This window comes from Manis javanica, chromosome 6, assembly GCF_040802235.1.
Source record: "Manis javanica isolate MJ-LG chromosome 6, MJ_LKY, whole genome shotgun sequence".
Lineage (NCBI taxonomy): Eukaryota > Metazoa > Chordata > Mammalia > Pholidota > Manidae > Manis > Manis javanica.
Genome location: NC_133161.1, coordinates 58705658 through 58732952, shown reverse-complemented (window position 1 = coordinate 58732952; position 27295 = coordinate 58705658). Strand labels below are relative to the sequence as shown.

Below are 27295 nucleotides of genomic sequence, written 5' to 3'. Positions count from 1 at the left end.
CCTTTGAAATTCTGAGAAAAGTGGAATATTTTCATCTGTGACAATGAATCACACCCTGTCAGCGCTATCTATCAGTTGCAGCTCAAACGGCAATTTAAACTGGGAAGAGATTCTAAAACAAGACCTCTGATTGTAAATAATCAACCGAAAGTATTAGTCACCTAGTCCATGAATCACTATATATGGATCTGTGTCACACAAAAATACAGCTTCCTAAGCCAGTTATTATTTGAAAATTAAACTTATTTTAGTCATGACCAACATTTTATCCCGGACAATATAGTGTCCAAAGTTTGTCCATGTCTTCCAACTATGATGCTGTGTCATGCAGTGAATACAGTCATCACTTTCTGTATCACTGGCTTTCTTATGGTATTCTAAAGTCAGAAAATCCCATCTTTTATCCTAGGACAGATTTGCACTTGAGATTTAAAGGCCTAGAAGGCTAGTCTTTATTGTTCTCTTGTGGTACTTAAAAATAATTGAAATTAAACTTATCACTAAATCAGTAAAGCATTATCACAAGATGTTTACAAAAAGTCATTTGGTTTGGAGCCTGTCAAATGGAAAGCATACTGTTCTAAATTTTACCTTGGAGCCCTGACTTAGTTAAAAGACATTAAACTCTCATGGTCATAGCGTATAGGCTTTTCTTTCCAAAACTAACAGTCAATCGGCTCTATTCTCATTTCCTTCCCTCCTTTTCTTCTTCCTTTTTCTCCTCCTCCTCTTCTGACAGAAGCAGAGAAATTGAGTATCTTGAAACAAATGTTATTTTGAAGTTCAACATGTCTCTCTTTTCATTACACGATTAGAAAAGCAGAAGAAGCTATGTAAACTTGTGAACCACTCCAAACTGTGAGGCCAAAGGGTAAGCAAGTTCTTAAGATGAAACACAAATTTTTCCATGTGTTATTGAATCAGCTTTGGCACTTGAATCTAAAGATTCAAAATGATAATCTGCTTATATGCATAAACAATAAAAAGTTGCACACATTAGTTATTTGCCTCCAGGTATTTCTTCTTTCATATATAATCTCTATTATGCATTATAAATGAAATGAATGAAAAGAATATTTGTTGGATCATAAAGCTCTATTTGGTTGACTTCTTTAAAACTTTACGAAGAAGTTTAAAGGGTCACAAATAACATTCCAATTGTTCTTTCGGAAGAAAGAGTATTCAGTTTGCACTTGTCCAGAACTCAGCAATATAAAGGCCATTTCCTTTCTGGAAAGGAAGCTTTTTATACTCTTGGTTGACTTTACAGAAAACAATCTGGGACGCAAATGTAGGCACTTTAAACTAGTCATGTGGGTAAAAATCTCTCTGTCTTCATCTCACTCAAAATATTACCTAAATGTAATCTGAACCATTAGAGTAGCTCTGCTTAAACCGTGTTATGTTTTCAGTAGTAAAGACTGATAACTTGATAGTTCCCAAGGGTTTGAACTTACAGCTGAAGTACAGAGCTGACATTACATGCTATTTTTCTGAAAATCCCCAGGGCTGTATTAGAGATGAGATAAGTAAAAATGTATAGAGCTCTTTAGAAATCTGTGGGTATCTTCAAACCCAGTAGTACTAGTCAACATCCGTATAGATTTCTTCATACTCACATAATACAATTTTGTTTGTGGTAACTAGTAAAAGATAATGAAAAACTGGCCTCAGAGCTCTAAGTGTGTGTGTGTGTGTGCGTGTGTGTGTGTGTGTGTGTGTGTGTGTATGTGTGTGTGTGTATATATATATACACAAACATATATATAATTTGTATGATGAAAATTCCACTAGAAAACTTTGTAGGCTTTTTTTTTAGAGGTTATGTGTTCATCTTTTCATGTTCCCTCTCTCTTTCTTTAACATAGAATTAGAATTTTATTAGCAGAAAGGCTCTTACTTTGGACCATAATTTCTTCTCTGGACTATTGCTTCTTTCTCTGTGTCCCTAACCTCAGTCTCACCATTCACCAATTCACCCTTACTACAGTTATCAGATAGAACTTTCCAATATGATTATCCCACCATCACTGCATAAAAATACACACTGGACTTTAATAAGAGTCTCCCCTGATGAGACTTCATCTCCTCACTTAGCTTATCTCAAACCTGAAATTTAGCTACACTGAATTGATGATAGTTATTTTAAAGGCTTGGCATACTTGCACTCTCTCCCAGTCCCCCATTCATATCCCCCAATCTCATATGTTTAGAATATCCTCATTAGTTTTTTAATACCTACTAAAATGGCACTCCTATGAGATATCTTTCCTAACCTCTGGAAGCTCTATTCATCTCCCCTCTTACTCAAATTGTACTTTAACCACTTACTTGCAATTCACTGGTCTCTAAGATTTTAAAGGCAGAACACATGCTTGACCCAAGGACAATGAGCCCTGGACAATGCCTCACTAGAGAGAGCTGATCAATATTAGGACTAAATAAACAAAACAATTCAGTAACTTCAGGAACAATGAAATTGAGAGGTTGTTTAAGAGACCTAAGACCACTTCTTGAAAAAAAATGGCACTTTAACTCACCCGATGACAATTATTCAGTGTTCCTTCTCCTTAAATCTTGATAGCAGTCCCTGAAAAATTTTAATATCAATAGCATTAGTTTATGACTAAATCTTAGTTTCATACACTGCCCCAATAATACGACACACTTTCTTCTTTGTATTTAAACAAAGTGTGTAATTTGGAACAATGTAATTTGAATTTAGCGACCTCCACCCCTTGCCTGAGGTGAAGAACACAACTGCGAACTATGCTCCCATTGGAAACTATGATTGGGTGACAACCCGACCTATGAAGCAGCCAAGCTGCCCACTTAGCTGTCTCTTCATGGTTTCTTGAATAGTTGGGTATTCAGGACTTCCTCCAGTTGTTTTTTCATTTGTTTTTTAATTCAGAGTATAGCCGGCTAGCTAGAATGTGCTTCCCATGTGTTTTTAATAAGTTTTATTTCCCAAAGGTATGCTTCTCAAACCTGGCTACACATGAGAATCACCAAAGTAGCGTAAAAAAAACACCAGTGTGTCAGCCCATAATCAAAGATGCTGATTAAATTGGTCAGGGGTGAATCTTGGACAGCAGGTTATAAAACCTCCCATCTGATTCTAATCTGTGGCTAGACCCTGTCATTTCCACTCTCCACTTTTTCAGGACGAATACTAGAATGGCCTGACCTTTCATTGGATTTGCACATCATTTCTGCACATAACTTCTGGAGCAGGCGACGCTGCATACTCAATATACACTGACTGTTCAAATGTGAAAAGAAAGGTGTATTTGAAAAGCAAGTTCTCTTCTTGTGTTTTAGTCTCGGAATGTGGCTCAGTAATGCCTAGGAGGACCAATAGGAAGAGAAGGAATCGCTGGATTCCTTACCATCAATGTTTGACCTTGTCTTGGAAAGAATATACTGGAATTCTACTCAGAGTTGCTTTTGGAAAGCTCCTCCTTCCCTCTGGAGGCTGAGACGTGTACTGAGTTTGAGTAGTAACAGGGAAACATTTCCTTTAATTTCTCCTTTATTCCTGATTATTTTCGTAATAACTTTCTATTCCCCTAAACTCAACTCCCCCTTGCCTTGAAAAATGAGCTATACTTGGCGTAACAATAAAAGAGGTAATAGCACTCCGGTGCCCATGCTTCTCTTCATACATCGATTTTGGCGCTGGTGAGCGTTTAGGGAAAGGAGATTGCAGCTCATGGGAGTGTTTTGGACACTGGGATTTTAATGTCGAAGGTCGGTGGCCAATTTCGGTACTGTGTAGCTGATTATTAAAGAAATCTGGTTGCGAATAAAATGTATCCACTATTTGGCGTAATGACAGTACCTTATTAAGAGACAGAGAAGAGCGAGCATCCGCAGGGTCACCCCGTGTCGCCGCGAGCGGGAGGCGAGCCAGAGCGCCGGCCGGCGCAGCCCACGGACCCCGGGCCCCGAGCCAGACGCCGCAGCGCCGGGCCCGCAGCCGCCCGCCACGGCCGCACCGCCTGCTGCGGGAGCTCCCGCCGCCTCCAGGCCTCCCTGGCGCACCAGGAGTTCTCGCGCTCGCCGCCGCCAACACCTGCGCGCCCCCGCCGGCCGCGTCGTGCGCCCCTGCTGCCCCTGGACGGCGCGGCGCGCGGCTCTCAGGAGCGCGTCCGCCCGCGCGCGGCCCCTAGCGGGCAAGTCCCCGGCGGCCTCGGGCGGAGCCGCGTCGCCCGCCCCCGCACTGCCCCAGCCTGGCGGCCCCAGGCAGCCTGCAGCCGCAGGAGCGCTTCCCTGGCGGCGACGCCAACCCCCAGCTCGGCCTACCTCTGTGTCCGGCCGCCTCGCGGGCCGCAGTCTCTGGCCACTGCCCGGAGCTGCGCTGCAGACCCCTTTGATGCGCCCTTCCCATTAGCACGAGGGCTTGCAAACCGCCAAGGGGAGACCGGCCCCTGTGCCCACACCGCCGTCTGGGCAACATCACGGGCAGCAGCCAGCCCGTCTTCACGGCCCCCAGAAGTATCACCGCGCTCACGCCGCCGAGCACGTGCTGTGAGCCCGCCGCCACACTAGGGAGTGGAGACCCCTTCACCCATCTCTCAGGGACCGAGGGCCGCTGTTCCTGTGGAGACTGGTCAACCATCAGGCCCCAGCTGTTGGGGTCCCTTGCTCAGGCCTCGCAGAAAGGTTTGCGGGGTACAGTGCCCATCTGGGCCCAATGAAGAATTTCAGTTTGATAAGCACAGCCTTGGTGGCCTGATGCCGAAGGAGCTGTGCCTGTCGTGCCCCTGCGAATTTTCTGGTACCTGGGAGTCCTTGCTACATTTTGTTGGAATTAGTTCGGGAGATTCTCCTGATCATTTGAAACACTAACTTTTCCTTAGCTAGTTTTGGTGTACTACTCTTTAAGTAGAAAGAATAACAGAGTTCCAAAACATACACATCTGTGCACTTTTTCTTTTGGTAAAAATTTAGTTTTGATTTGACAAATTTCCAAGGATGGCTTTTCACCAAAAAGATCAGACTGTGGAAAGAACCACAGGCTTACCCGATGGAGGAAAAGCAAGGAGAACTTGAAAGATGAGGAAAGCATTTTGAAAGTTACTGGTACTTCATATCAATGTTATTTCTTATATAGTATACATCATATATTCTTTACATGAACAAAAACATATACTTTTAAAAGGCTTACTTGCATATACTAGTAAGAAACATTAAAAAATAAAAGAAAAATGCTGTCATGTTTTTAGTAATGATAGTAATTGTTAATATTTGTGTATAAGCCTGTGCCAAAATAATAACAAACTTTGGAAGATAACATTGAAGTCTAAAAAGTTTATGAATTTTATGAAATATTATACCTATTTGTGGATAAGTAAACCTAGCCTTAGTGTGATTAAATCAAATGTCTGAGGTCATATAGTGCACCATAGTACATGCAACTGAGTATAGTTTTAGAGTCTGAGATCTTGACCACTCTGCTTTACTATATTTAGAGGTAAAGGTATCTGAATTTCTGGAGTTCAAGTAGAAAATTATCCAGGCTAGTGGCAATGCAAACCATCTGAGAAGAGAACTGGGGTGTGGGGCTGTCTGAGAGACATTTCATCACAGCTGGTGTTCTTAGGAAGAGTAGAGATTTTGTAGGAAAGATTTAATTTGAAAAAGATTATCTTAACATTTTCTGTGGAGGGTTGATCAGAAAAAGGAAGATAAATCATAAGACTATTTTAGTAACTAAAATAAAATAAAGATGTGGACTTGGGTTACAGTTGTCAAGATTTGTGGATGTTGGGAAAGACAGAAAAAGGGCTACAGATAATTTTAAATTTTGAGTCTAGTGAACTAAAACATTATGGTGCCATTAGGAGCAATAGGAAAATCTGAAGTGTCCGTTTTTTGATGAGGGAAAGAGAAATCATATTTTATTTACAGTACAATCAAATTGTGAACAATAATGTGAGATAGAGCTTTCTTATTCAGGTGAATTCTCTTCCAGTTCTGTTCCTGTTTCTGTTTGGAGTATGTAACTCAGCATACTAAGCTCAAGTTCAATTTTAACTGGTCTTCCTGTGGTCTTTGCCTTGTTCTTTGGGACTTTATCTTCACAACCCTTATCCATATTTCACCAGGAGGATAGTACACAATTTTATGCCCTGATATCCTATCTTGTATCCCACATGAATCCAAGGCTATGGGGACAGGTAACTTAAGCCAGTGTTGGAGTTTCTAACTGGTAGTACCTCTTTGGTGCCAACTTTATATGTACTCGGATCTTTGCTTGCTGACTGATATGCCTAATACTTACAGTGCCACGTTTTGCTTACCATCCAATATATAAAATTGATAACTGTCTCTAGGTAAGCTTGATTCCCAAAGGAATATCATCATAGATGTCTATCTAGTTTCCAGAGACCAGCTATTTCCAGTAGGGATAATTCTACTTAGGCCACAGCCAAAACACATATTTTCTTTGGTTCCCCCGCCTAGATGCATAATTACTTGATTTTTTTTTTTAGTAGATCAGTTACAATATATTGCTAAAATGTATAGGTTAATAGCCAGTGAGCCATCTTCTTTCCTTTTCTTACTTTTTAAACATGTAGTCACAAAAGAGAAATAAATCACCAGTCACAAGAGAGGAAAATAAAAACTTTCTTTCTAATTTACCCACTGAAACCCATTCTCATGTTTAAGTTGGTCAGTTCCATCCCCCAACAGTAACTAGTATTGAATTTGCTAAATATATTTTTCTGGTTTCCATATATTTATCCATTTCATGTATGTACTCTGACACACTTATTATCTTATTATATTCATTAATGATTTTCTTTGTTTACAAAACTGGAATCATGCCACAGACATTGCTTTGTTTGTTTTTTTAATCCACTTAACATTATTGTGTATAACTTTACAGGTCAACACCTCATTACATTTAATAATTTTATAGTAATGACTGAATGGAAGTACTAAAATTTTTTTCTCTTTGTTTACTGATATTGAAACCTCAGCGATGTTTGGAACAAATATGACTGCATGAGCATGTGAATGTGTGTGTATACAGTGTGTGGGGGGGGTGTGTATATATGCTATCATGATTAGGTTAGTATAACTGAAGAAGATTCTTAGAGGTTGAATTATTTGGGGCAAAGAGAAGGCAAATTTTAAAAAATTCTATACTTTTTCCTCAGATTACTCTTCAAAAAATCCTTATCCACTCATACCAGATACATATGAGTGCCCTTTTTACCACACTGAATGTTACCAATTTTTTAAGTAAGTAGCTGGGTAGGTAAAAGGGATGACAATATTTTAATTATAGTAAGTTAAAGAAGAGGATTCTTTTGTTTGATAATTTATATTTCTTCTTACATGAATTTGCATTTTCATTCCTTTACTTACTCTATTTACCTGATTTTATGAAATTGTTTTATATTTTACTATGTTTCATTTCCCAGATTTTACTAAATATTATGTGAAAGAGCTACTCTTTATTAATATAGTCCTGACATCTTTACTGTGGTGTTATTTATTAGGATTAAATTTATCCTTCAGTTTGACTATATTTTAAACCAAGTTGCACTTGGAATGATTAAAAATACCTTAAAGCAACCACAATTGATCTTCCTTTTTGGATTCTACATTAAGCAGGGACTACATGGAGAAGACTTCATTTATCTAAATGCCCATACAATTTACAACAAACTCACAACACACACATGTTAGACTTTAAAATCCTGTATATCAGCCTTGTACTGTCTGCTCTTAATCACTGCAATATGTTGAAGGCAATTTTTACAAGTACTTAGCACATAATTGGAGAATTTACAAAGAATAAAAGAATTGAAGTTATGCTTTCCAGAAGTACTATGTTTTGTACAGTCCCCTCATGCTATATTTTCCAAGCACAGCCAATTTTTAGCATATTTATGAGAGGCATATATAAACCAGCATACTTACTATGTCATCTCCCTAAAAAAATGTTATTTCATAACTTCATATTATCAATATAATAATGTTATAATGGGATTTTAGGGACTACATTTACAGGCAATAATCAGATTTTAGTGAGTTTTAAAAAATGGGGCCTGAGCAGTTAAACGAGAAATAGGACATGAGAAATTAATAGCTGGAGAGAGATGCTCAAGGAGCAAATCCCAAATTACAAAGGGAATCAAAATAAATGTATTTATGTGAGGGAAATTTTCCTTCACTCATGTTCTCACCTTTCTTTCAGCCCAACCTCTCTCAATTTCTCTAGGAAAAAACGAAACAGTGAATAGAGTCAAATATGTCTATACCCATATATTAATAGAAATCTATACCATTCTTTTATTATATTTTTTCCTGTGAGTGAATTAGATCAGCTAGAAAATTCAGCACCCCAGAGTATCTTGGATCATGAAAAAGACATCCTAGGAGAATAGCAGAGGAGATAAATTCTTGCTATCAAGGAATTACAGCCAACACGAATGGCCATCATATTTTAAGCGCATAGTGGATACACATTCAGGTTAAAAATTAAGTACATTAAAATCAATATGTGTGAATTGGTGAATCAATAGCCAATACTTATTGTGTGTATGTATGCTGAAGAATACAAAGATGAGCCAAACCAGAAAGTTTCTTTATGAAACTCAAATATATTTTAACAAAAACACATTTTAATTGGTTTATAACAACATATAAAGAATACAGTGGTCATATAAATCATGGGCTTTCGGGTCTCAGATATGTAGTCTTGTCCCAGCATTGCCACTTATTAACTATATGACTCTGGGCAATTTATTTGACCTCTCTAAGTGGTCTTCATTATGTTGTCAGAGATTATTTCCTCCTGTCATTCCAGACGTGTAATGGGAAGAACGCCCAACTAGAAGTAGAGCCGTGGCTTGTTGGCTTTCACTCCTGGCTCTTTACACCTATTTTCTTTGGGCCCCAGTTTCCTTATTTATGAAACAAGGATATTTAATCAAGTAATTTCTTAAGCCTTTTCCACATTTGAGGACAAAAAGAATCTTTGTTTTTACACAGAACTTCACATTTATAAGGTAAAATTAGCTTTCTTCGTGTTTCTCCAATCCTTTATTTTTCAAGTTCTCTCGCATGGCTGTAGTTTTGAATCAATGAGCAAAATATGTTGAAAATTTTAAAGTTTCAAAGTCATTTATTTACCAGAAAAGACCTTTGCCATTGGATTTTAAACAATGATAGGAGTGGTTTTAAGAAACACAGTCTACTCTACAATTTATTTCCCAAGGGCTCTGAAAGAAAGACCTCTCCTTCTAAAACTTACATTTTTGGGGAAGGTGGAGCTGAGCTAGCATCTGTAGAAAACATCTGTCAGAATATGTGACTCATTGCCAGAAGCCCTCTTTTGGAATCTTTTCTTAATAACAGAAATGTATAACAAAAAGATGCTTTGTATTTCAGTAATGCCTTTATTTAGACCACCTTTCCAATCCATTTATAAACATGTCTAAGAAACACAGGCTATGTCTAGACTACCAAACAAAAAAGGCACCAAAATTGAACAAGAAGAATGTTATAACATTGTTGAACTGCTGTATTTAGTAGTCTGAATATTCACATTCGTTTATTCCATTGGTACCTTTCATAAAGATTGTAGAACAATGTTATACAAAGACAAATTTTAAGGCAACAGATTTCATTTAAATCTTATATAGATTTGGACATATATAAAACATCTTTATTAACTGTGATTGGTGCTGGTAGCTTAAAGAAATGTAGGCTTTGCAAGGCTTACCCTGATAAAAATCAAAACACGAACATCTGTTAAAATCTTTTACCCATTTTTAAATTGTGTTTTTATCTTCTGACTATTATGAATTAGAGGGATTCTTATAGAAGTCAAGATACAACTTCTTTCTCAGATGTATGTCTTGTAAGTTTCTTTTTTCCAAATATTAGCTTGCTTTTTCATTTTTATAACTGTCTTTTGAAAAGCAAACTGTATATTTCCATACAAATTTTAGAACTAATTGTTAGTTCTTCTGGGATTTTGACTGGGATTGCATTGAATCCAAAGATGAATTTGCAGATCATTGATGTCTTGACAATATTGAGACATGCAAATATGAATGCAAGATAGTTATCTGTCCATGTCTTTATTTTATCCCAGGTAGATTTTCTAATTTTCAGTGTATAGGTCTTATACCTCTTCTGTCAAATTTATACCTAAATATTCCATACATTTGATATTATTGGAAGTGGCATAATTGTGTCAGTTTCTAATTGTTAACTGTTAATATTATAGAAATATAATTAATTATAAATTGATTTTGTATCCTTGCAATTTTGTTAAACTCATTTACTACTTCTGATAACTTTCTTAGTAGATTTTGGAGGATTTTCTACATAGACAATTGCCTTTTATTTCTTTTTCTACCTGGATGCACAGGCTAGAATCTCCAATATGATGTTGAATAGAAATAATGAGAATGTACCACCTTGATTTGTTCTTAATCTTAGAGGAAAAGCATTCAGTCTTTCACCGCTAAGTATAAGCTGTTAGTTTGCCATAGATGCCCTTATCAGGCTGCAAAGATTTTTCTGATTAAGGCTATCTGAAAGCATTCACTGGATTCCATAGAGCACACACATGAGGCTCTTATTTAGGGGCAAAGGATACAGTACAAAAAGAGGAAGAGAAAGCAACAGGTGTCTAAGGAACATTTGACAAGGGAATTCCCTCCAGCCATTATTCCTGCCCACGCAGCACACAGCAACATACTGTGTCTCCAACTTGAAAGCACTCCTCTGTGCAAGGAATTTTGGCTTCCACAGAGTTCCTTGAGAAGCTTTCATTGGCCATATAATTGGCCAAGTAAGTTTGTCAAAGTAGTTAGGCCACTTGCATGTGTCAGCAAAGAAACTGACTGTGAGGGCCATCGGGAGAGTTTCAGACTTTACACAGTATATAAACTCTTAGGCCTGTATCTGGTTCAAAAGTCACAATAACCCCACAGATAAAGAGCTTTTCTACTCCAGTATAGTAAATCAACTCCATCTTACAGTTTGAAGTTCACATCTATTCTTAGTTTGCTGAGAGTTCATTAGAAATGAATGGTGTATTTTACAGACTTCAAGAAGGGATTATCGGTTACCAGAGGGAAGGAGTTGGGGAGGGTTGGTGGGGAGGGAGGGAAAGAGATTAAGGGGCATTATAATTAGCATGCACAATATAGGTAGATCACGGGGAAGATAGTACAGCACAGAGAAGACAAGTAGTGACTTTATAGCACTTACTACACTGATGGAGTGACTGCAATGGCTGGGGGACTTGATAATATATGGATGAATGTTGAAACCACAATGTTGCTCATGTGAAACCTACATAAGATTGTATGTCAATGATAGCTTAATTAAAAAAAAAGAAATGAATGCTGTATTTTCTCAAAAACTTTTCAGTGTTTCAGCAGCTATTCAGATGACAATGTGGTTTTACCTTTTCAGCTGTAATAAAGAGAATTACATTGACTAATTTTCAAATCTTAAACCAAGCAAGTATCCCTGAAATAAAAGCCACTTGGTTTATTGTTGCATTTGATTTGCTAAAGTTCTGTTAGAAATTTTTGTATCTACATTCATAAAGAATAGTCATCTCTATTTCTTTTTTGCAATGGTTTGGCACCCAAATCATAATGACCTCATGAAGTTGGGAATCATTTCTTCCTTTTCAATTTTCTTGAAGAGTTTTTATAGAATTGATATGATTCTCTCCTTAAATGTTTGGTAGAAATTTCCATGAAACTATCTCATCCTGTTTTCTTCATGGAAAGGTTTCTATTTCGATAGTAGATTTAAGGCTACTGAAATGACCTTTCGTTTTTTTAAGTGAATTTGTTGGTTCATGTCTTTCAAGGAAGATTTCCATTTCATCCTTGGAATGTGTATAAAATTTGTAGTAGTATCACCAACTCTCTTAATCCTAATTTGGTTATTTGTGTCTTCTCTTTTATTTTCTTTATCAGTCTGGTTAGGGGAATAACAACTTTATTGGTCTTCTCAAAGAATATTTCAGTTTTATTTTTTGTGTTTTTTTCTGTTTCCATTTATTTCTGCTTTCCACATTTATTATCTCTTCTGTTTCCTTTAGAAGTAATTTTCTCAAACTTTGCTAGCTTCTTAACAGATGATTAAACTACTGATTTGATCATTTACACCTGTAACATGGGTATTTAGTGCTATAATTTTGTCTCTAAGTTCATTTTTAGCTGCATCTCAAAATTCTTGATATGCTGAAATTTCATTTTTATTCACTTCAAAATACTTTCCAATTTTTTTCATGTGTTCTTTGGCCCTTTTCATGGTTTCATGGTTCTTTTCGTGTGTACTTTGACTTAATTATAAAGTAAAAGTTAGAGAAAACAGGTCCTTTAAAAAGTCGTGTAGTTTCCAGGTATTTGGGGATTTGTCCTAACCTTAATTAGAACAAACCGATGGAGGAAAACTGAATTCACTTTCTGCTTGTCTACTTGACTGGGACATTCATCTCTTGTCTACGGTGCTCCTGATACTCCCATCTTCAGACCTGTACTGGGATCTGTGCTTTCAGATCTCCAGCTCTCAATCTCTCTCCTCTCTCTCTTGTTCTCCCTTTCGCACACACACATAATATGTATATGTAACATTTATGTATTATATGAAATATAATATGCATATAGAATTCCATTTATATAAAATTCCTGAAAATGCAAACTGATCTATGTTGACAGAAACTGGATTAGTTGTTGCCTGTGGATAGGAGATGGTGCAGAGGGATGAGAGGGAAGAATTACAAAGGCTGATGACAAAGCATTTGGGATTGACAGTAAATTCACTATCTTGATGGTGATGATAGACCCACAAATAGATAGATATACATAGGTTGATAAATAGATATTAAACAATAAATATTATGGGTTAACTGTATCTCATTAAAGCAGTAAAAAAATCAACACAAGGTATTTTATATTAAATTCAAGTAGAAGTTAGAGAAAATCTGTGCTATAAGAGTTCCAAAAATTTGATATCCATTGAGAACTGGGATGGTTACAGGTGTTTTAGAAGGTATGATACTTACACTGAGTCTTGAAGTTAATGGGTATGTTTACGAATGGAGTTTATGGTTAAAATGGACCCTGATTTTGGATGGCACTAAACACCAGCAATTTCCTGTAACTTTACACTGAAAGCATGTCTCCATATGCTGCAAGCAGAAAACAATTGTATTCAGTTTCCCCTTTACCTATTCAAAACTTTTCCATGGAGCTAGTTATTTCCTGTTCTTTGGTGACATCTAAGGTAGCCTCCATGTCTTGTCCTGCTTTATTTCAGTAATGAAAATGTCCAGATCCATGCAATTGTTAAAACCCAATTTCATTTAGAATCAATATCTCCTCTCTCAATCCCTCCTTTGTTGCACCTGTTGAGGTATGGAGCCTGCAATGAAAAAGAGAATATGCCTTCATATTCTCTATTTTCCCAGCCATTGCTGCGTTTTCTCATTACTGCCTTCTGTCCCCAGCTCATTAACTCACATTTTTATCTCTAAGACAAGAGGCATTGGAGGAAAATAAAGGTAGGGGAAGGAACAGTTTTACTTATGTAGTACTCTCATGATCTTGCTTCAGCAAATGTTTAAATTTAACTCTTTCACAGAGGGTCTGCACTCTGGTTACTCAGGTAATACACCTTTTGCTTGTTCCATGCTCCCTAAGTCAAGATCACTCCCTCAGCCTTGGATTTCTGAGAGTGTCCCATTTAGCTGGGGTAATACCAAAACCTCTTTAAATCCATTCCTGGCCAGCTCATTCTCATCTGGCACAATTCTAATTACAGCAGGGGCATATGTGATGGCTCCCTCACTCCTCTGCCCTTGTCTTCCCTCTCTCAGGGATTCTTCAGGCACCTGCATTCTCTTCCCTCGCCCCAGAGCATATAAATCAAGTTTTCCAAATTGTTACACTAACTCCCCTCTGAGCGAGTTCAGTTAAAAATAAAGTACCATTCTTGCTTTTCTGACTCTGAGGGGTGGGAAGGGGGGAAAAAAGGCCATCTCAGTTCAATAACTTCATCCAAAGAAAATTATTTCTCCTAGTGTCTTCAACCTCAAAACTTTTATGCTGTGATAAATATTTAACTAGGGCTTAAAAAACAGTTTTCATTTTGGTTTCCTTGCTATTTTCTTAGCTAGTCTTATATAGGCAGTATATCACCTTAGTGTGGACCGTGGAAGCACTTGCCTTCTATTGTCTTCTTCTTGGATTTGAAGTCTCAGTCAAAGCTGAAACAGAAAGGTTTCCATTTTAACATCCTGTTAGAAGAGTGTATACTGCCAAGGATAGGCCATAACTGAGTTGGACAATTTGTGTTTTTTTCTCAGAACATGGAATTGCAAGGGGCATCATTTATGAGTATCTTGAGAGAATGTATGATTTGGGTTAGAATATCTAAATTTTTGTTTATGTGCATTTATTTTAGACTTTTCAATATGGTATTAGGATTTGAATTGGATAATAAAGCAGGGTTCTGTATAAATCTAAAAATCAAAATATTCGGAAAGTCTTGTTGACATAATAATTTTCCATAGAAGCTATCAAAATAAAAATTATGTTTTGAAAAAGGTTGTTTCTTATTATGCCACAGATTTATCTAAATTGACATTAAAATTATGACTTGTTTCTTGCTATTAATGTATGATTGATTATTTGGGGTATGGGATAATATGACAAAATGCCAAGTAGTTTTATTATGTCTTGAAGTTATCAGTCAGAATTTTAGGTTGAAAAATCTGTAACATTAAAATGATAAAGTTTTTTAAACTTTTCATAAAGTGAGGGAAACTATTTATAAACTTGCTAGGGGGTGTGTTACGGACAAAAATCCAAAAATGATTTTATCAGGTTATTCTAATAGGGAAAGCACTCCAGATCTGAATATCAGAATTTCTTAGTAGGGTGGTTTTGCTTGGGGTAGATAAGAAACAATTTATAGATGGGGTGATATGTAAGAGGAAATGTTTTTGTAATCAGTGGGAGTATTAGTCTGAATAAGACATGTTTTTCTCTAGCAAGTGTTTGTCTAGCAAGCGTTAGGGTACAAAAATTTTCTAATCATTTGTGAGACAAACAATGGAAATTTGGAGGGTCTGTATCTGGGCTTGTTATATTGTCAGTAAGGAATAGGTTCATCTGTGAGTTTTAGGGGAGGCACAAAAAAAAGTGGACAAAAGTTTTGTGTAAGTCATGTGAGGGAGGATGTTTCTTTTCAGTAAGTCATTTCCTGGAACTCAAAGGGGTAGAAGATAAGTAATAGTGGAGATTTCTTCAACCACCACTGTTTTCTGGGAGCAAAGTAGTCAGGTTAAGTTCAACATTGTTATAGTTACTCTGGGAAGATATTGGGAGGTTGAACTGAATTAGCAAATCTTCCTTTCATAATTTTTTTAGATGTTGATACTGTTATGCTTTTAATTTTTGCTGTTGGTGCCTTACAAATAAAAAAAATTCTTGACTTCCTGATCAACAATATGAAGAACTTAGCAGGCATTAATCCCATTCTCACCATAAGAAGAAAGCTAAACAAACTCAGAATGGATGGCAGCCTCTCTGAAAGAATCATCAGAAAGTCAAAGTCACAGGGCAAACTACTACCCTGAAAACTGAAGAGATAGGAGAATACAGAGAATCACAGCTGACCAAGAACAGAAGCAGCTTCAGGTGACAGCAAATGGTAGGAACATTTAAGTGTACAACACTTAACCTGTTGTTAACAATAATATATTATGTACTTACAAATTTGTTAAGAGGTAAATGTCATATTAAGTGTTCTTTCCACAAAATGAAAAACAAGTTAAAGTGTAATTGACTAATTACTGGAGACTGACCTTGGACTTGAGAGATAAAAACTCCCCAGCTGAGCCTCCATTGGACTGCCATACATTCTGAGTTTTACCTCCAGAAAACTCACCAGTTTCTTAAGGTGATTATAATCTTACCTTTGTTTGTCTTCCACTTTATCTGGTAGAGTAGTAAAATCCTGTCATGTTTCTGGCAGGAGGAGGGAAATAGGAACCATTTGGAAATATGCTCATAATATTCTGCCCTTCTTAACAAAGGTCTGGCCTCAAAGGAAACTTTTACCAGCAATCTTATCACCCAAAAGTGAGAGAAAAATAAAGACTTTCTCAGACAAACAAAAATTGAAAACATTTGTTTGTTGCCAGTAAATCTGCTTTGCAAGAAGTGTTAAAAGTTCTTCTGAGAGAGGAACAATCATACAGGTCAGAAATTCAAACCTACACAAAGAAAGGAATAGCATTAGAGAAGGAAATCAATGAAGGTAAAATAAAATATTTTTTATGTTCTTAATTGATCTAAAACAGATATGTTCTTTAAAATAATAATAACAACATATTTGTTGATTTTAGCTCATGAATGTGAAATGAAGGGAAATGAAGTGATATGAAATGAGTATCAACAATGTTAGGGACAGGAGGAATGAACTGGGGACGTTCTGTTATAAGGAGTCTGCACTACCCAGGAAGCAGTACAGTGTTATGTGAAAGTGGACTTAGAATGGTTAGAAATATATATTAAAAATTTCTAAACACTTATTTTTTACAAAAATAATTGATATGCTAAGAGAAGTGAGAAAATGGAATCATAAACATTTAACCACAGCAGAGAAGGCAGAAAAACTGGGCGACAAACAAAACAAAAACAGTTACAAATATAGTAGAATATAAAACTTAAATAGGTTAAAAAATACAGGGATGTTGAAAGATATATCATGCTAACACTAAGCAAAAGAAAGCTGGAGTAATGATACTCATTTTGCACAAAATACACTTCAGAGCAAGGGAAATTATTAGGGGAGAGGGCATTATAGAAGCATAAAGGGATCAATTCTCCCAGAAGGTATAACAGTCCTTAATATTTATGTACCTAACAATAATATGTCAAAATACTTGAGACCAAAATGAGTGAACTTCATGGAGAAATAGACACAACCACAAGCATAGTTGGAGACTTGATCACCACTCTATCAATAACTGACAGATCCAGCAGATGGAAAAACAGTAAGTACATACTGACAGTGCCATCAATCAATTGGATCTAATTGACATTTATAAAATACTTCATTCAACATCAGAATGCACATGCATCCCAAGCTTATAAAACATTCACCAAAATAGACCATATTCTGGGCCATATAACACACCTTAACAAATTTAAAAGAACAGAATCATAAAAGGTATACTCAGTCCACAATGGAATTAAACTAAAAATAAATAACAGATTGATAAAACTAAAAAAAAAATAAACAGAATGATAGTTGCAAACTCCCAAAATATTTGGAGACTAGACAGCACAATTCTAAATAACACAAGAATTAAATAACAAATCTAAAGAACAATTAAAATATATTTTGAACCAAATGAAAATACAATATATCAAACTTTGTAGGATTCAGTTAAAGCAGTGCTTAGAAGGAAATTTATAGCATTGAATGCACAAATTAGAAAGGAAGAAAGCTCTAAATGCAAAAACCTATGTTTCCAAATTACGAAACTAGAAAAAGAAGGGCAAATTAAATCCAGAGTCAAGAAAAAATAAATAATACAAATTAGACAAGAAATCAATCAAATTAAAAACAGGAAATCAATAGATAAAATCAATGAAACCAAAAGATGTTTCTTTTAAAAGACCAATAAGATATGTGAACTTCTAGCCAGGCAAACCAAGAAAAAAATGAGAAAAAATAAAAACTACTGGTATCGGAAACAAAAGACAGGCCATTACTACTGATCCATGCATATTCAAAGGATAATAAAGGAATATTATAAAAAGCTATATGTCCAGAAATTTGGTAACTTATGTAAAATGTAGCAATTCCTTGAAAGATGCCATTCTTCTGGGAACCACAGTTTTTTAAAAATATATATATATATATATTTTTTATTTTGGTATCATTAATCTACAATTACATGAAGAACATTATGTTTACTAGGCTGCCTCCTTCACCAAGTACCCGCCACATACCCCTTCACAGTCACTGTCCATCAGCGTAGTAAGATGCTGTAAAATCACTACTTGTCTTCTGTGTGGCACAGCCCTCCCCATGCCCCGCCCACACTATACATGCTAATCGTAATGCCCCCTTTCTTTTTCCCCACCCTTGTCCCTACCTTCCCACCCATCCTCCCCAAAGAATGCAGCACTCCAGTTTGAAAAAGACAGATGCACTCCTATATTTATCGCTGCACTATTTACAATAGCCAAGATATGGAAGCAACGTAAATGTCCATCAGTAGATGAATGGATAAAGAAGATGTGGTACATATACACAATGGAATATTACTCAGCCATAGGAAAAAACAGATTCTACCATTTACAACAACATGGATGGAGCTAGAGGGTATTATGCTCAGTAAAATAAGCCAGGTGGAGAAAGACAAGTACCAAATGATTTCACTCATATGTAGAGTATAAGAACAAAGGAAAACTGAAGGAACAAAATAGCAGCAGAATAACAGAACTCAAGAATGGACTAATAGTTACCAATGGGAACCACATTTTGAAACATTGCTTTAAATGAGCTTAGACTGCCAGGAATTTTTAATGTTTCTACCATTTTTTAATAAAAATATCTTCCCTTTAACATTATATTTTCATTTACCACTTCTATTTACATCTTTAAAGCAAACACCTATAATTGTATATCCACTTACATATCCTTTTTTTTTTCTATTTTGGATGTCTTTAGGTAAACCTCCACTTTGAGTTAGGAATCTCCCCAATTTATAGATGGGGAAATCCATCTACAAACAAAATCTCAGCACAAGGCACATGAACAATTCTGTTGTATTAAAGAGATAATATTTTTTGAAGATTTGGGAAAATATCTGAAAATGGTTTCTTAAAATCTATGGAAAACAGAAGATATATTTGGGAAAATAATGTTATTGCAAAAGATAGAAGTATTACCTGAACCCTTTCCAAAACACTGACTTGATAATGTTACTGGATATGAGCCACAATGAAGACCCAAACTATGTTCTATTGAACTTTGCTATATAAATCAACAAAATGCAATCCTTCAATAAGGCTTTGTCAAGAATAGTCACTTGGGACAATGGTGGAAGGAATAGTCATTGAATCTACATGTACAGGCAGGGTAGTTCTATCCTTTTACAGTGTAATCTGGCTGATGAGCCAAAAGAAACAATTTCCTTATCTCTATTATTTACAAGTCTTCCAGCAGAGTTTGCTGCCAGATTATAAAGTCTGGTGAAATATAACTGGTTAAAAAAAATCACTTACATCTACTATACCAAATTTAGCTTACATTATACATATTCTAGCAAATCAATGGTATTAATCATGTCTAATTTAGTCAATATATCATGATAAACATGATAAAACATTTATTCCATAGTTACTACTAAATAAGCTCCATAATAAAAGTCTTAAAAAAGTAATATATAATCTTCTCTGATTACATACATATTATAGAATGTATAAGCAGATTCTGCCAAAGTATTTCCTTGTGACATCTGAGAGGCATGTGATTTTCATAAATACTTTTATGCATTATATTGAGTTCAAAATCAGTGACATGTGTTTAACATCACCTGGTGGGGAAATTCCAAGTTTACATTTAATAGTGAAAGTAAACAAATACTTAGAAACATAGAAAATTCTTATAAACTGTCACTACTTAACTGTCACCTGTCAATGTCAACATTTGAAAACTAACAGGAATGCATTCACTGGCTGGAGTGATCACATGAAAATCACACCGAGATAAAACTTGCAGAAATGAACATAAAAGTTTCATGCAGGGGAATGGAATTGAAAAAGATGGTTTTCCAAAATTTGGAAAGATCTCAGCTGGCCCTCTTCCTGCCTGTGTGCTAACTTGGTAGGATGGCCAAGAGCCTTTCTGGGCTCTGAGGAGGGTGGGGGCCAGGTGGCATGGATGTTCTGCCTTTCATGTTCATAATAGAATAATTTGGGAAGATCTGTATGCCTGAACTGGCCAATATGTATGACATAGTGAATATGTATGTTGCCAGCATGCCCAGAGTTGTCAGGATGGAAGAGCCATCACTGTATCTAACCTGGGGAGTCCTATCAGTCAGCCTGGGCTGCCAATTTCTTTAGAAGTGCTCAAAGAGGTGGTTAGTAAGGATATTAGGTATACTTTTTCTGGCATCTCTTCGTCGGCTTGGAGTGGTCCTGCCTCTGTAGTTGGGATGTTGCCATAGGCATATTGCTCCTGGGGAAAGATGTTTTAACAGCCCATCTTGGAATTCTAATTCCTGTTGCTCCAGTCATATCCTTCTTGCCCTTCCTCCAGGCATTTAGGGAGATAATGTATCTCTGGAATATAGTCCCAGGAAATCTCGACAGTAGGAATCTCTCTGTCCCCCAAATCTATTCCCGACGTGAATCATCTTAACCCTGGGGGGCATGTGGGTGCTCTATCGCCAAGAGTTACACTCTACCACTTCAGGAGTCCGAGTGAATCAAAGTCTCAGTTTTATCAGTTACTGTCTTTAACCGCTCTGTGTCTTGGTGAAGTCCTGTAAAGCAAGGACAGCAATAGGATTTAACATTAAAGATCCTGGAGCTGGAAGCCCAGCTCTACTATTTTCTAGGTGAGTCATTATTTAATCCTTCTGTGCTTCAGTTTCTTCATCTGAAAAATAGGGGGTCATGGTAGTTCCTACCTCATAGAGTTGATACAAAAATTAAATGAGTTTTTTACTATTGCTATTACTACCATAATCATCATCATAACCTTCACTAATGGAAAGTTGGAGTTTTTCATATGAACATTGGATGTCCCTGCATTCATTAGCCAGCAAATTCATGTTAAGATTACACCCAGATGAAACTTCAGGAAACATATATAGGTAGAGAAAATAGGTAAGTAATGTAATATCTAAACAATAGAATTTAAGTAACATTTTAATGTTTTCTAATTTTTCTGTTTTAAAATGTATCATTTTTAACAAAAATATAAATTTGAAAAAAGCTTACACTTGCCAAAGAGTAATGATAAGCAAGTAGAAAAAGAAACTTTCATTTAACGTGATGGTTATTTGACTAGCTTCTATCAGTATAAATTTCTAATGGGGAAAATTTTAGATGTTGGGAAGTCAAATAATAAAAAGAGAAAATACAGGGGAAGAAGACCTCTCTGAATTTCATAAGGTTAAAACTTATCACAACAATATTTTAAGCTTCAAGCAGGATATCTGGAATGGCAGAGTGAGAACCTTGGTAAATCTCCACAAAAGCAACAAAATGTCAGCAAAATCAACTTTGTCAGAATTTTAGAAATTAATCAAAGGTTTGTAACAGTTTGAAGAGTGATCATTCAATAAAAACTACTGCAGTAAAAACAGCAAGCTCTTTGACGTTTAACTTGGCCTTCTCTTACCACACTGTCCATAGAAAGCAGTTTAAAGCCATCATACCTTCTACAATGAGATAACAAATAAGATAGACAGTAATAAATATTGATGGGGATGTGGAGAAACATGCTGGTGGGAACAAAATTGGTGTAGCTACTTTGGACAACAGTTTGGCAGTTTTCAAAAGATTAAACATAAAGTTCTCATTGAATACAGCAACTCCACTCAATATCTACACAAGAGAACTGAGAACATATGTCTCCCCAAGAACATATTCTGAGTTACATTATTCATCATATCTAGAAACTGAAAAAACCACCCATCAACTGAATAGACAAAATAGATGAATAGACAAATGGTGGCATATCCAGATAATATAATACTATTTAGCAGTATAAACTACTGACATATGCTTTGTCATGGATGAACTTCAAAACTGTTTGCTAAGTAAAAGAAGCTAGACACAAAAGACCACATATTATATGATTCTATTTATACGAAATATCCAGAAAAGGCAAATTGTTAGAGTAGATTAATGGTTGCCTGAAACTGGCAATGGGAATGGGGATTAACTGTAATGGGCAAAAGTGATCTTATTGGAGGCATGAAAATGTTATATAACTGATTTATGGTAATGGTTACACCACTAAGTTATATTAGCAATTATTAAACTGTACAGTGGAAGTGAGTGAATTTTATAATATGTAAAATATGCCTCAATAAATTTTTTTACAACAATATTTTAAGCTAACCCCCCCTCCCCCCCAGCAATCAGAGAACACTTTGCTTGGTGCATTTTGGGACAAATGGCCTGGAAGCCTAATTGGACAAAGGGACAGTTTCAATTTCTAGTAATTTGCTGTGCCCCATGCTGAAAATAAGGAAAAAATAGAATTTATAAAGCAATGTCGCAGGAAGACTTTGAATGAAAAAACTATTGAAAAATGGCCTTTCTCTTAAAAAGGAATTCTGGGTGTGAAGACAAATTACTGGATGAAAGAGAGTCAAATATGTTAAACATGTGTAAGAATATTTGAAGCCAAACTTAGGAAGCAGAGTTCCACACACTTTTTAAATAACAAAGAACTGATTGCTCTTGGACAGTTCCATATAAAAGGAAACTACATTAACTGCTATACATACTTCCTCTCCTCCTAGATTTTGACTAAGGATGTAAACATTCATGTATCCATAACGAAGGGAAAAACAAATTACAGGTTCATTATTATAGATAAGTATCTTTTATCACTGAAGCTGAACTTTGGGAAAATCCAAATTACAAACCTTCTTTGAGTTTACATTCTAAAGGGGAAAGAGAAACAATATCACATAAGTAAATAAAAACATCAAGTATGTCATAGAGTGACTGTATAGGAAGAAAGAAATGTGGAAGGGCATGAGGGCATGTGCAGGCTGGGGAAAGCAGCTGCAGTTTTAGTTGGGGTGGTCAGGGACGCCTCAGGGAGGCGGGCCATTCTAGGAAGACGTATGACCTTGGGTGAGGCAGTTCTCTGTATCTGAGGCAGTGCCGGGGTTGACATCTAAACACTGTCACCAAGAGCACTCCCAGCCACACTGGCAGCAAGTCCTTCCCTAAAGAGAGATCCAGGTCCACCATGTAATTCAAAAATCTCAAATCATGATATTACCAGAATGAGTTATTCATCAGTGGTTTATATACTAATCTCCATGTAAAGGTGTTAGGTCCCACTATAGTCAAAACAGATGAGATGATGATATTTTTGTTTAAAAGTTTAACACAAAAACACTTATCTCTTGAAGGATCTTAACTAAATCATTATGGCTATATTACCTAACATGGGTACAAATAACATATGTGAAATGATTATCAAAATCAAAACTCATGAGCATAATAATTTACTGCTAAACTTTTAGATACAGAATATGTGTGAGAGTTCAGAAAATATAACAATAACATGATGGAAGAAATCATCAAGAAGTGGATAGGTTCTGACCTAGGCATTTACCTTTTTAAAAATTCTTAGACCTAGTAAATATTAATATTATTTCTATTTTGTCTTTTTTGCTCAATACTTTAGGGTCTAAGCAAAAAGATCGTAAAATCGTATGTATATCCTTAAAGTTCTATTTACTTCAAACCATTAACAAATTCCAGTTCTTAAACATTTAATCACATCCAATGCAAGATCATTTAATCTAAATCACTAGCTATTTCACAACGACTTTTGAAGAGTGGATATTTTCAGAAATAACAGTAGCTGTCATTTATTGTGTAATTTCTGTATGTCAGGCATTATATGGAACACTTTAAGTAATTCACCTCTATCATATATATTGACTGAGAAAAACCTACCAAAAATATTCTGTATAAAAACCTACTAAGAAAACTCCAACGTTAATTATCTTCACTAACATATGGCGAATCTGAGGGTTAGAGGGCTCTAAAAAACCTATCTAAGATTACACGGGCACTAAGTAGCCTTTCTAGGATCCACTCCCAGCCTTGGGGTGAGTTGCAAAACTTGTAAGAGCTTTATTGCCAATAACCCTGTCTGATGGGTACACTAACAACACTCTGGACATAGTAGCAGTGATAATAATTACATGTCAGTGATATAGGTAACGCTCCTCAGTTTGGTCTCTATAGCTTTTCACCTCAAATCTTCAATGGGACAGTCAGCCACCATGGATCATTCACCTCTGTGATGGGAAGTTAGAGATCCAGGAGCTACAGATCTGAGTAATAACATGAGAGGCAATAATTTGGCAAAAACAAACAAAGACAATTCAGTTGCATAAAATTTCATAGGAAAAGGTTTATGATCTTTAAAATGTGTTATGGGATAGGCTTAATTCTCTGAAGATACATGGGAAAATCAGTCCAGCTTTGGAGGAATGGAATGCAATGTTTAACAAAAGTGAATTGCTGAAAAGTTGTCACTGCAAAGAAATTCTGAAGTGTGCGATTACTTATCTGAAGCAGATGGAGTTAATCATGCTGTATTTGAGAATTTTTTTTTCATTTCCCCTTGAAATAATTAGCCACAAGACTGTAAGTACATTTTTCATGTCAAATGGACAGTGGCTTCAAAGAAATTAGAAGATGGAAGTGTGAGAGAGTGAGAAGACTGACTTGATGCACAAAAGACAAAATATCAACATTTCTTGAATTACCACTGAACATGTGTCAGCAAGCATGAGATCATTTTTTAACTAGAAACAACAAAACTAAAATAGGTAGTTTATTAAGTAAGAGAAGCAGTGAAGTAGAGTTCATCTTGCCTATCAACTCAAAATCTTGCAAAATATTGGGGTAACAGGGGTTCAGTTTAACTCTAAATTCAAACAATATGAGTGAAAGTACAATAAAACTGCTAGACATTTTCTACAATGTCTAGAAAAGAAGAGCAAAAACCTAATTCCAGAGGAAACTTGGTATCTTTTGATTGTATTCTACATTTTGCACAATGGTGGTGAAATAGGGTGTGTCAGAATATTTGTTATCAAAGGCATATCAAACCACTAGTATGATAACAATAATGTCAGTTACATGGCTCTTACCCACTCCATCTGTAACTGAACTTTTAGTAAGGAGTAGTCAGTGAGTTTTATGAGTCTCAACATAGTTTCTGTCAGGTTCTAGTTAATGAGTAGAACATGGGCCCCCTCCTGGTTTGGCCATGCTAGGACTACTTATTGCCCACATCTGTGCAGTGCCTCACCAACCACACATAACAATTAATAATAATAATAATAATAATAATAATTGCAATGCTCTGCAGTAATTTACATACACTAGCTCCTGTAATTGTTGTTGAAATAGGTCCTGTTGTTATAAATTCATTTTACTAATAAACATGCAGAGATGCAGAGAGGTTAAGTGACTTGACTATGTCACATAGCTAGTAAGTAGCAGAGCAGAGAGTGAAACCCAGTTATCCTACCTTTGGACTCTCTGTGCTTAACCACCTCAATCTACTATAATGTTTGACCACTATACTGAAACTGCTTTGCTATAATACAGGCCATGTTCTCCTTGGATCGAACTAGAAGTTTGTTATCCATTATCGCTGGCTCTTCTGTGGATTATCTCTTTTTGTTTCTTCTCCAGGGAAGCCCAAGTCAACGTTGATGAGAATGCCATAATTTACCATAATTTATATGTAGCCTCAGTGGAATCAAGTTGCTTTTCTTCAATATTACAGAACAAGATCCTGGGAGGCCAAAAAATAAAGTGAATAAAAATTTACCCGATTCTGAACTATAGCATCCTGTATATAATAAGAAGGCTCAGAGGGGCTATATCTAAACTGGGGCACATGATTGGAAAATGTTTTTTAAAAACTCAAAAAAAATGTTCTAAGCAGTTTTGGAATGAGTAATTGATGCTTGTGGTATCCAGGGATAAATTAGTCATTCAGAAATTTAAGAAAGGAAGAAAAGCCCCATGGGTGTTTCTCCAAATCTTATTTTTCTTTTTTTTTTCTGTTGTCTCAGATTATTATAATAATCTGCCTAATTTTTGGATACAACATCCTTCCTCCATATTACTATGACCACTTAGGGGACACCTGCATGCTCTGACATTCATTCCCTAGGTATAGAGCCGATCCTGAGGTTGGTCAATGATGATAAAAGGAGATCTAAACCAGAAAAGTTAATTCAGTCTTGCTATCACCTAGGGCTTTTCTTTCCTTACATTCTAAGAACACTTCCATAGATATATGCCCCTAAGTATTAATTTTGTTTTTGTAAGCTTAGCCACTATTGCAGCCATCATTTAGGGCAGTAATACATCTTTTCCTCATTTGCTCCTCTTTCTAAAACTAAAACAACTGGAGTTCTACCTTTTGAATTTAATTATTGTAGCCTAAGGATTTAAACTCTTACCTGTTCCAGACACCGACCTTCCCAAGAGAAACTTACTTTCTAAACCCACTTTTAAGCTCATTCCCCATCTTACTTTAGACCAAAATGTCCTATACTGACTGTTATTTCAACCACTATTTGTCTCCTATTATCATTTTTTTTTAAATCTCTGAGCTTTTTCTATGGGACTTTGCCTGATGTTTAATTTGGTTGACATTCCCCACCCACTGCCCTGTCCCTAGGCCAAGAGTCCACCCTAAGAGAGCTCTTTCTTTTTTCGATGGTTCTTGTATTTGTGTCCTTTATAGAGCTACTAGAAATAACAATTCTATTTTCAGTCAACCTGGATGCATTATTTGATGACTAATTTGAAGACTACTTACGTTAAGTACCAAGGGGGCAGGGATACTCATTTCCTCTTTGGGGGTCTTCTCATGGCTAATCCCTGGTGTATAGCACATTAGGGCACATAGTGGACACCTAAAAATGTATGTAGAAAATAGAAGAAAAGAGGTAGGCAGGGCATAAAGTCAAACACCCTTGCATTCCACCTTCAGTTTAACCTCTTACTGGTTATGTGAACACCGGTAAGTAAATTAAGCTATGCCTCACTTCCCTCACTATAAAGGGGGGCTAATAATACTTTTCATGTAGATTAGGAAATGTTAGTAATTTTTGCCTCTGCAGACAAGGTAGAATATTTTGCTTAAGTATTGGGACAAAAAGAATGATACTATAAAAGAATATTTAGTGACCTTGAAAAAATGTTATTAATATTTTAAGTTAATAAAGCTTACAAAGGGTTTGTATAACATCATTTTTGTGTGATAATCCATACAAAAAAGGATGAAAGTATATTTTTAAGAGTTACTAATAATTATCTCTGCATTGTGGCCTTATACTTTCCTCATTGAACATTTACGTTTAACAATATGTATTATACTTGTAAATTTAAAGGAAATATATATCCGAAGTAAATAAACTGAAAAAAAAGATTTTATATATGTTTGTAGATATGTATATTAGCATTAG

General features: G+C 36.0%; 1 long non-coding RNA gene across 2 annotated transcripts; it reads right to left on the bottom strand.

Annotated features, from left to right (window-relative positions):
• Window positions 1–9402: 9402 nt before the first annotated feature.
• LOC108391437 (uncharacterized) lies at window positions 9403–27253 on the bottom strand. Of its 2 annotated transcripts, XR_012132269.1 has the most exons (5): window positions 26647–27253; window positions 25546–25608; window positions 15983–16282; window positions 14229–14269; window positions 9403–13425 (listed from the first exon to the last, which is right to left on the bottom strand). It is a non-coding gene; the product is annotated as an uncharacterized lncRNA (long non-coding RNA). The 2 variants fall into 2 exon arrangements; XR_012132268.1 differs by having other exon boundaries at window positions 25546–27233.
• Window positions 27254–27295: the final 42 nt, after the last annotated feature.